The sequence below is a fragment of the Pinus tabuliformis genome, chromosome 1_2 (assembly GCF_031772625.1).
Source record: "Pinus tabuliformis cultivar Carrire ecotype Pingquan chromosome 1_2, CPIR1, whole genome shotgun sequence".
NCBI lineage: Eukaryota > Viridiplantae > Streptophyta > Pinopsida > Pinales > Pinaceae > Pinus > Pinus tabuliformis.
Window position 1 is genome coordinate 238,813,068 of NC_142298.1, and position 11,492 is coordinate 238,824,559.

Here is an 11,492-nt window from a genome sequence, read left to right on the forward strand (position 1 = left end):
TTGGTATGTTATGAAGCTAATGTGTTGGCTAAGATAGAACAGGAGATGTAGATCATCATAATGAGGTTGCAGCATTGGACTTTGGGGTAAAAGAAGAATGTCATACATGTATTGTATGTTTGGAATGTAGGTATGTAAGTCAAGGATTGTTATATGCATTAGGTTTATGTACATGTCTTTTGATGTTATGGTTACATTCATAACATATGTTAGTTGATTAGTGTAGTTATATGCACATGTGTCGGATAGTCGAGAATGACAGTAACATGTATTTGTATACATTGGTATTGTTGTTTTACATTAGATAACATGATGATTAGGTTATATTCTATTGATGAGCATGATATATAGCTTATGGTTGTTATATGCTAGTAACTTGATTATTAGGGTTATTTCATTAAGATATTGATGTTGTGATTTGGATGGTCCATATGCATGATGGTTATGTTCATTGCATTGAAGACCTTGATGTTATATGTATTGTGTTAACCTGGTTTGGCCTATGTAGATGGTTATGGTTTTGATATTCAGGTATGAGCCGAAATATTTTTGATATGGTGTCGTACTAATCTAGACTGATCATACATATGTGATTTCTATGCATAAATGATAATTGTTTATGAGTTAGGATGTGAACATGTTATTTAGTGATTGTAATGGATAGCGTGATCTTACTTATGTTTGAGTTGATATGTTGTGAAGCTATATCATACTAATCTAGATTGATTGTGCAAACAAGATAGCCTCCCCTAAGATACATTAAGGTATGAACTCGCTTATGTCATATATTTGGTGCTTGATGGTTTGATTATGTCTTCTAGTTGATTTATTTAACATGGTATGTTTGCAAGTTGGTTGAATGTTTGATGAATTTCATAATATGAGTATGAATTCCAATGATCTTGTTTTAAGATTATTGTACTAACACGTATATGTTGAGACAATTGATATGTACTTGAGTATAGTAGGTGATAGTTGTAGCATTATGTCTAATGATTATGAGTTGACTATGAATTATGACATGATTTTTTGTAAAAGTTGATTTCAAATTGATAGATATGATTGTCTTGATATTTGGAACATGTGGTTAACATGTGTGAGTAGTTGCAAGGTAACATATTAGGTATTAGCCTGACAAGGTAACTCTTGATGTGTTTATGTAACTAACAGTTGGGTGATGTGACAGTACTAATAAGCCTTGATTGCAGCAATGTAAAAAGGTAAAAGTAAGGAGTTGGACAAGAATTCCTTTTGCTAGGTTTGGAAACCCTAATTCCAAATGAATGATTGCTTTGCATGCAGGAAGTCTTCTTAACCTTGGTTTTGCTTGAAATTATGTGGATGTGTGCTAGATTAATGAACATGTACTTGACAGGTGTATTAGCTAGTCTCTAGTTAGAGGTGGATATATCAAGGGGATTGGAGTACCTTGAGAGACGGTGTGGATGTGTTCAGTTGCAAGGCAGCATACTTGGCACAACAAGGTAAGGTAACTAGTGTATTGTTATGTTTATTTATGCAATGACATTATGTGGTTATGGCAGTATGATGTAGGGATTTTCATGACAAGAGAGAGTGCCATAAATTTTGAAGAAGGCTCTTGTTGATCTTTCCTTGGGAACCATGGGGATTGAGTCGTTGTGTCTATGGTTAGGCTTGTGCTTTTGGTCTTTTGCGATTGGTATGCTTGACTCACGATTTTGCGTGTGTCTGGTGCATAGTTATGCCACTTTATTGCAGTGTCATGTTGTTATTGGTTTTCATGGTTTTCTTCTTGGTTGTTTCTTGGTATTGCCTTTTATGTTTTAAGTCTTGGGAATTGGTTGGGAAAGAGGAAAGTTCATGGAGATCAGAGAGACCCATGTGGTACCCGACAGGTAATGAAGACTTAAATGAAACTGTGTGCATGAGTAAGCGTAGCGGAAGGTAAGACTATGATAGTTGATTGTACTGGTTGGGTCCATTGTGGTAAATGGACGGTGGCAGTACAAACATGAAAAGGGTAACCAGAAAAGGTAAGGTAAATGGATATGAGGTGTTGTATGCCTTGGTTATGTTGGGAACCGTTGTTCTTAATGTTGTGCATGTTGTACATAAATAAGGAAGTTCTCTTAACCTTATCCCTATGATATCTAGTAATTATGTTATGATCATGATTATGATGATGCTTATATATGTATACATGTATGTATGTATGTATGTATGTCGTTGTCTGACAGGATCATGATTTTTTTATGCTAGCTTTTATATATGTATGTATGTATCCATGTATCTACGTTACTATCTGATAGGGTTGTCAGGGATTATTCTTGTGGAGGAATGATTGCTTATGCAGGTGAGCGGCATGAAAATATTGTTTGTTTATGAGGAATCAGGTGGGAAGAGTAGCCCTGACAAATATACAAGGTCAGTATCATGTGGTTATGAATTGATATTATATGCTTATATTATGCCTATGTTATGACAGGTAACGTTGAGAGTTACATCAGTGAAATGAAGCAGTGCGGTTTACGACATGCTAGGATAAGCATGGTTAAGCCACTGGAAGCAAGCTTGCTTGGTAAAGATAGTGCAGTTTTGGATGTGTGGTACTATTGTTGTATATGTTGTACATGATTGTATCTATGACATTGTGTTCATGCAGTGTTGTGTATACATAACATGTGTACATGTTTTTTATGAAATGTTATGTACAGGATGGTACAAATAGTGTTGTGTGAAATTTCATATGCAATGCCGGGTATAGATGGTGTTATGTGCATGTAGATGTTGGATATGCGGTGCTATCTACATGTTGTATTGTGTGAAGGATGTATATGTGGCGTTGTATGCATATGGTGCTCTGTGCATTTTGGATATGAAGTGTTGTGTACATATGATGTTATGTACATGTGGTGTTGTGTGCATGTTTTACATGTGGTGCTATGTATGTATGGTGTTATGTACATGTTGTACAAGTGGTGTTGTGTGCATGTGGTGTTTTGTACATGTTGTACAAGTGGTGTTGTGTGCAGGTGGTGTTGTGTACATGCTGTGCATGTGATGTTGTGTACATCTGGTGTCGTGTACATGTCGTGCATGTGTTACTATGTACATGTGGCATTGTATACACATTGTACAGGTGGTGCAATGTACATGTGGCATTGTGTACACGTTGTGCAGGTGGTGCCATGTAGATGTGATGTTGTGTACACATTGTGCAAGTGGTTGCATTGTACATTTGGTATTGTGTACATGTGGTACATATGGTACTGGTGTAGATACATGTATTGCATGGTGATGTATGATGTGTGTAGTTGTATGTGTGTGATGCACACTATGTATGTGCACATGGTTGAGGAGAAGGCATTAGGTGTTTGTCTAGTGTGGAAACTGATCTTGAGAGCATACAAAATAAAGAAAAAGGTAGAAGCTAAGGATTAATTAAAGGATAAGTATCAACATTTTATTCCAACTTTATTATGCATGTGATTTATGACTATGGTATATGATGATTATATCTGATATATGATTCTAGTTTATGATGGTTACTTATGATGGTTACACATGATGTATGATGTTGATCTATGGTGGTTTGGTTTTGAGCTGACCATATGTGATATGTTTAGACATGATGTTTTGATCAAACAATTAGTTTGACTTGTTGTGATAGGAAGCAAATAAGATTGCAAGTGTACCTTATTGACGAGCTACCAATGAGGTATGATGTGAATTTATTCCAATTTATTTTGAATCTAATGGAAATTATGTGCTTGGGACAGGAATGCATGAACATACCCATTTGGGTGGTTAAAATCGACCACAAGAATTGGCAGTAGCGGTAAAAGAAATTAGAACATGCAACAGTATGCTATTAGAGTACTTCAAGAGCAGGGCCATTGTGGGACACTGGTATCCAATAATGTCCATTGATTTCCATGGGCATGTTATGACCATTATGATGGTTTTCAGGAAGGTATATGCCTTGGTTTCGTATCTTTTGATCCTAGGAATCCTTTCCAAGGGATGGATCACTCGGGGTAGGGGATTGTGGGGAACTTGGAAGGTGAGTTACTGCACAGAAGGGGGTGACCAAATTTCTTGAGGGACTGTGTAGCAGAGAAGGGAAGGTCGTGGATATATTTTTTTGGTAATTAGCATTAGCAGATGGAAGCATATGCACATTGGGAGTGCACCATGGAACAATGAGTCAGTAACTATTCACTCAGAGGACAAGTGGCACAAGATTGTAGCACTCAATATTAGATGCAGTTTTGACTATGACAGTGGATTCTGGACTTCTTAGGAAGGAGGAAAATCTTGGCACTACTTTGAGGGTGGAGGTGTGATCCGCTGGATTCCCTTACTAATTGATACAGACATCGTATCCTTTTATTTTCTAGTTTAGCAATGTGCATATGTGTATATGTGGTTATTGTAAATACCATAATGAGCTATGTTATAAAGCTCTAGTATGCAGTATGTTGCCATGTTGTCATGATGTTTTTCTTTTGAGCAGGTCTTTCATTGTAAATACTGCAAAGAGCTAAGTTATAAATCTTCATGGGTAGTATCTTTGTTTTTTCAGCGGTTTTGTTGAGGTCTTGTAGTGGTTTAACACTGAGGACGATGTTCCCCAAGGCGGAGGTTTTTGTAACAACCCTGGTGAAAATTTCTTGTAATAAAAGTTAATAAAGGAAAAATAAGACCAAGGGTAAAGGACATGTATTCCAAGTTGAATGTTGGGAAAATATATCCTAGTGGGCATCACTGGATGCATGTTCTTGGCTAAGGAAATTGGCAAAGGCAAAGGTATTAAAAAGGTAAAAAGGAATTTTTGGCACATTTGTTTATGAAAGTAAAGGAAATTAGGAGAAAAGTAAGGTGAAAGGTCACATATTGCATGTAAGGAGGAAAATGAAGGAAAATAATGGAAAATGAAGAAAATATAGGCCCCATTCATAAAAAGGCTTATGAGGACTAGTTGGTAGGTTGCTGACTATCAAGCTTGCTCAGTGTTAAGATTTTGTCAGTTCAATTTTGGAGCTCTCTCTCACTCACTCTTGGTCACTTAGAGTTTTGTTGGAGAACTCTAGTTTGGAGCAAGGAAAGGAAAAACAAGAAAAGGGAAAGGAAGGAAAGTAAGGATCAAGGAAGGAAGAATAGGTTCAAGCAACTTTAGTAAGAATACTTGTAGGTAACCTTTTGCATGTGTGATTTCCTACCTGGTTTGGACATGAACGGCATTGAATATTGGTGTATGGTTCTCTTGCTGTCGTTGGCATGGTTTTTTCGAGTTATGACAGTGGTTTTCAACCTGGCCTTGCCTTTTCCGGATGCCATGGTGTTAGGATGTTTATTTCAGTTTTTGAGCTTTGATTTTTCAGATGGATTTCGGAATCCGAGGCAGAGGTGGTCTCAAGTTATATTCCCAAAGGCCTAGGAATCCCTTGATAATTTTTGGTGGGATACACAGTAAAGCCTGAGGAAGAAGTCTTGGTTTAGGGCCCAGTGATTTGGGTTTGGATTACGGTAAAGACTGAGATATTGGTCTCAATTTAGGGCCTAGTGATCCGGTTTGGATTGCGGTAAAGCATGAGAAATAAGGAGAGGTAAATTTCCTCAAGGTTAGTGATGGATTCCGAATGGCATTCCAACTACAGTTCGGTTGTGTTTGGAGCACCAGTTTTGGTGTGATCACAGTTTAATGAGGGTGGAGGTGGTTTAACCTCTGGATTCCCTTAGTTGTTCTTGGATTGGTTGTTCTATGAGATCCCACATTCATGCTTGGAATATGGCATGGGGATGAATGGATGAAAGAGAGATTTGGTTCAACCATGTCTACGGCCAAGTGGTACGTGGAAGTCTCGAACTTGCTCAGATTTTCCTATGATTAATAAAAGTTAAGTTCTCTTACTTTTTCACAGATTTATATGTGGATTTAATGGTTGTCATATCTCTGATATTTATATGGTTTTATATTGGTTATAAGCATGGTTGAATGACTAGTTTTTTCATGGTTATCTCATATATTTACTTGTAAGTGTTAAATGGATAGATGCAAGACATAATTGATGATGTATTAGTTCAATGGAGAAGGAGGTGATCCTTCTGGTTATGTTTCATAAGTTTTCAGCATTTATCTTTGTCTTGTATCCTAGACCTGTAGGTTGCATTGATACCAAGTGTTTGATAGAATGTCAGCCCTGGTTGGGGATGCTCAGGCCTAGCCTCGAGGGTCATTTTTGATTTATCATCATTGTTATCATGTTTTTAATGAATTATATAAGTTAAAACAAGTTATGGGCAGAGGCCAAGATTCTGGGCTAGAAAAGTGACTTAAATCCCAGAGTCACTAGCACAGAACTAGCAATTCTGGTCCATAGTCGCTGCTAGGCATGCCTGTGAGAGAGAATTTGGGTTTTTGGTCACTCCCTTTCCCATAGCATGAGAGAAACTATGGCCTAAGAGTTGCAGAATAGCAGTGGGACCCAGGGCTAGGCTGTCTGATTGGCTAACTTGTCTCTTGAGGGTTTTGTTGATGGCGTTGGATGATTGTATGTGATGTTTAGTTGATTCCACTTCCTTAAGGTGACATAGGAGGTCGAATGTGATTGTAGTAGCATCTCTCCTCATGTTTACCCTAGCTGGCATGGTTACTTTGGGTAGACCTAAGGGGGGGTGTATTACACTAGCTTCCCTCTAGGATTGCGTAGTTTTCCAAGGAAGTGCAAGAACCGAATGCAACCAAGTCACGGGGGGGTCATCCTGTGGTTAGACATCAAAGAAAGTAAGTGAACATAAGTTTTAAAGTGAAAGAAAAATGCAAATGAAAACACAAGTACCTGTGCAATGCAAGACAAGCTGCTAAGATTTAAGGAGGGAGGCTCCAAAATGAAGCGAGGGAAAAATTGTGGAGGGTGGTTGTAGTTTCTACAATAGGTCCAAACTCTAGTAACATAGCTCATAAACCTTCAACACTATTCTGTACATTGAGACCTTTCTGATGGTATGAAAATCACCTCAATCAAATTTTTTATGTAGATGTTATAGCTCCCAAAAGTTGACCTACACTATTGACCACCATGGTACTTAGTGGATACCACATTTGCCTCATAATTCATAGACGTGGATTTAGCCACATGTAGACTCTCAAGAATATTCTAGAAATTTCATAGCCTAACATTTATTGAGGGTTGAGGCATGAAAATACCCTAACCCTAGATGGCTAATAAGCTATGTTAAATATGGGGTTGCTAAGAAGAGACAAACTCCATTCCTTTAGCATTATGCTTGTTCCATAGTTGATTTGAGCATCCAAGGGTGGGATTTGAGAGTATAACATAAGATTAAGAAGATTATATAACAACCATTTAGGTTGCAGTGTCAAAGCAAAATCCATATTGAGTGTTCTTTCTTTATATTTGAATTTTCATAATTGAAGAAAAGGGAGGAGAACATATGCATTACCTTCTAGTCATGTTTTCTATCATATCAGGTTTCCAAAAATACATCTTTTGTTCATTCACATGAATGGTGTGTTCATTTTATTGTTCTTTCATTTTCTTATTTCAATAATTTTCATAAATTTCAACAATAATTTAGTGATAATAAATTTGAGATCTAAGGAAAGAAACATGCATATAAAAGATTTCAACATAATACAAAAATTTTTGTGATGCACTATTATAGTGTAATGTATGTGATAATTTACAAATCATATGAGTATTAAAGTAAATTTGTTTTGGGTATTTGTAGGAAGTTGCATGATCTAGGATTTGGCTTGATAAAGGAATCACAAAACCCTATACATGGTGGACGAGGCCGACCATAAAAACCTTCATGATGCAAAAAAAAAGAGATTTGTGAGACTCGAATGATAAAGTTGCCAATATCTCTCACAACATGGCCCTCCTAATGGCCTCTCTAAGAAATAAGTTTAAACCTTTTGGAGAAGGGTAGTGGTTCTAACTTGGAATTTGGATCAAATGTGATACTAAGAGATAGTGAAGACCTTAAAAAAGAGTAAAAAATTAGCATGAGAAATAGCAACCAAGTTCTAGGGCCATCACTCCTTTGCAACCATAGTTTAAAATGGAAATGAAAGTGGGGCATGAAGCCATACCAAGGTGAAATAAATGTTGTTGAGTTTAATAATTGGTTGCAATAGTTATAAGTGTATTTGTGTATATAATATAGATGAAGAAAAGAACTTTCATTTTCCCAATTGAAACTAAGGTTCCATGCAACAACATAGTGGGAAATTCATGTAAAGATACTCAGGTTTGGAGAAAGCCACTAGTAACTAAGTGCCAGGGGGAGTGTTTAAAACCATTATAAGGCTTAGTTTTACCCTATTGGATTTTTTAGAGAATCGATGGATCTATTGGAATAACTTCATGCAAAGGCAAGGTAAGAGTGTGCAAAAATACATGTTTATTTTAGTGAAATGGAAATCATGTTGTGTATGTCTCCCAGGAATCTAGGCATACTCCTAAATTATTTTGGGGGTCTACATACTGATTTGAAAAAGAAAATGTTGCTCTTCAAACCAAGGGTCATTGATGAGGCGTATCTGCAGGAAAAATACCTAGAGATCTTAGGCCATAAGAAAGGAAAACCAAGTGATTCTAATAAAAAATACCACAAAGATTCTTCTGAGGAGGGGAAGAAGAAGTGTAAAGGAAAAGACAAGAAAATCAAAGCTACTACACATTAGTGAAAGGTTATAGACTACAACCATTTTGATGATCACACTAAAGATAAGTGTGGAAGCTACATTTAGAGATGAATCTACAGAATAATAGCAAGGATGTTGAGAAGAAGAACCTATTAGCAATGGATTGAAGCGACGTAGTAGAGAGAAAATTGTAAGTGGATGAGGAGGCTGTTTTCACTTTAGTGAAAAAGGAAGTGAATTTGAGTAGCCTTCATCCCAAGGAAGCACAGGTGATGACAAGACTCTATCATATTAAGATCCAAGTAAAAAATGCCAAGGTATATGCTCTATTCGATTCTAGTTCATAGGTTGACCTCACAAAAACCAATTTGGTTACAAAACTTATGTTGCAAATTCATAATCATGATCACACATAACTATTGGGATGGGTAAAAAGGAATGCAAAGGTCAATGTCATGAAATATTGTAAGATCAAATGATCTATAAGTGTATATTTTATTGATGAAGTGTAGTTAGATGTAGTGCCCCTTGATGTGTGTGGTTTAGTTTTTGGTAGTGAAGCAAACTCAACCACCTTACCAACCTCAGGGAGTTGGGGTTGCCAATGTTTTTGTTGTTCTCGTACCTTTGAGAAATTGAAAGCTTACTTATCAAAATCATAGAGGGGAGATGGCTATCACTCCAAGGTGATTATTTGATAATGATATTTCTATGTTTGTTGCATGGAAAAATACTTTTCAAATCATATATCACAAGAGACCTCACTTCATATCCGACATAGGAAAAAAGTCTGGTCATTGCTATAGAGTGTTACTTCTAAAGAAATACACAATTGTTCTGAGTCATTTCACTTGCAATCAAAATGTTTCAACGATACATGACATAGTTGAGAAAATATTTATCACCAGTAAAATATGATGTCTAGGTGATGTATCATTGGTTTGAATTGATATTTATTTCTCGACAGTTCGAATCTCACGATGCCATTCCGTGGAGAATTATCATTTGCATGTGATGTCATGCTAGAGAAGGATAATCCTCTTCCTGCAACACATACTTCCTTGCCACTAAATTTTTTCTAAGTATGGTAGCCCATGCTTTTCCTTAGAGTTGGTTTTTCAAACATAGATATAGAGGTTACACCTCTTTTCTTGAGTGCAATCAAGAGAGCCATGATTAAGTTGGCTCAGAGCTAGGGCTTAAGCATCCCCTTCTCTTTCTACCCTAGTTAATTGGTCCTCTTGCCATAAATAATGATCTAGGTTCTATAATTGTATTATTTTTTATCTATCCTGATGCTTTCACAGTGGAAAATTTGGAGGAATCAACTTTCAAGTTCATTTTTACTAGTGAGTACCGGTATGGAGAATTGGGATTTAAAGCTTTTAAAGCCATTTTGTTTCATTAAATGACGTTTTTGGGGTCAAAATTTTGTACTTTGGCACAGGACCCCAGGATGTTATACTACATTAGGATTCATTTAAAATGATGGAAGAATCATGCTAATTGAATTTCATATGCAAAAGTTATGCCTCCGACAGTTTTACTTACCATGTTTGAGTATCACGGTATGAGTGGATGCCATGTTAACTATCCTTACTCATGCTTATGCGGCTAGAATAACATGAAAAATGAATAATTTTCTAGAAGGTTCAAGTGTGTAACTTTAATTGAGGATTGAGGGAGTTAAGCATTATCCCTAGTTGGCTATTAGGCTATGTTATATACCAAGCCATTAGGAGGAGTAGGGGTTTCACTCTTTGCTTCTATATTTTGTTCCATAGTTGAGTAGAGAAACTGTGAGTGGGATGTTAAAGAGAATAAAATATGGGATCAATGTTTTGTAGCATACGTACATTCCACGGTAGTTAGGTAACTCCATACATAATACCTCTTCCTTTGTACTTGCAAATTTTCCATACTAGAGAAAAGAGAGCAAAGAAACCTCACCTTTTAGTTGGGTTTTCTCTTGTAAGGGTTTCCTAGGGAAAATATTTGTGTCTATTTTTTATGGTTAGGGTACTTCTTTCTAATTCCTATTTTTTTGCATTTCAACTAATTAATTGATTAAGTAGAAAATCAGCTAACTAAAGAATCTAGAATCTAAGGAAAATTTAACAATAAATATTTAAATAATGTTATCAAATTTCTAGTGAATAAATGTTTTAGTGGAATATCAATGAAAATTTAAAAATAAAATAACATCATGTTGGATGGTTATCAAATCCTAGCTTTGTCCCTAAACCAAACCACAAATCTTAAATCCTAAGAACCCATACTCACCCTCATCTAGAGATAAGGCCTAAGTACATGTATTGGGTTTCAATGAAGAAAAAGGCCTCCAGATGCTTGAATATAAATACTTATAACTATAAGTATTGCAATGGGTATAATTAAGAGAACAAATAATATTGCTAACACCTACTCATAGATCGATAAGAAATAGATTGTAAACTAGCTTCAATCACACTAGAGGTAACTCGAGTTTATAAAACTGTATACTTACACAATAGAATCATGATAGCTAGGATATTGATTATAATCAATTCATGTAGTGAGGATGACCTTTTCCAAGTTTTTAGAAACAATACTCAGTCTTCTATACCATTCGTGAGTAGAAGAATAGACCTACCATTACTATGCAAAATGCATTTTCATTTCCAAATTGAAAGGTTAGCAATTATTCTCATTGTACAACTATGCCATACTCACCCTTTCACTCCTTCCATTACTTAGAATACATATTTAAAATAGTTATAATAGGAAATCCCTAATGTAGGCCTATAACTTCGCTACACAAGCAACTAGATTCTTCCATGGACCTGACGGAGTG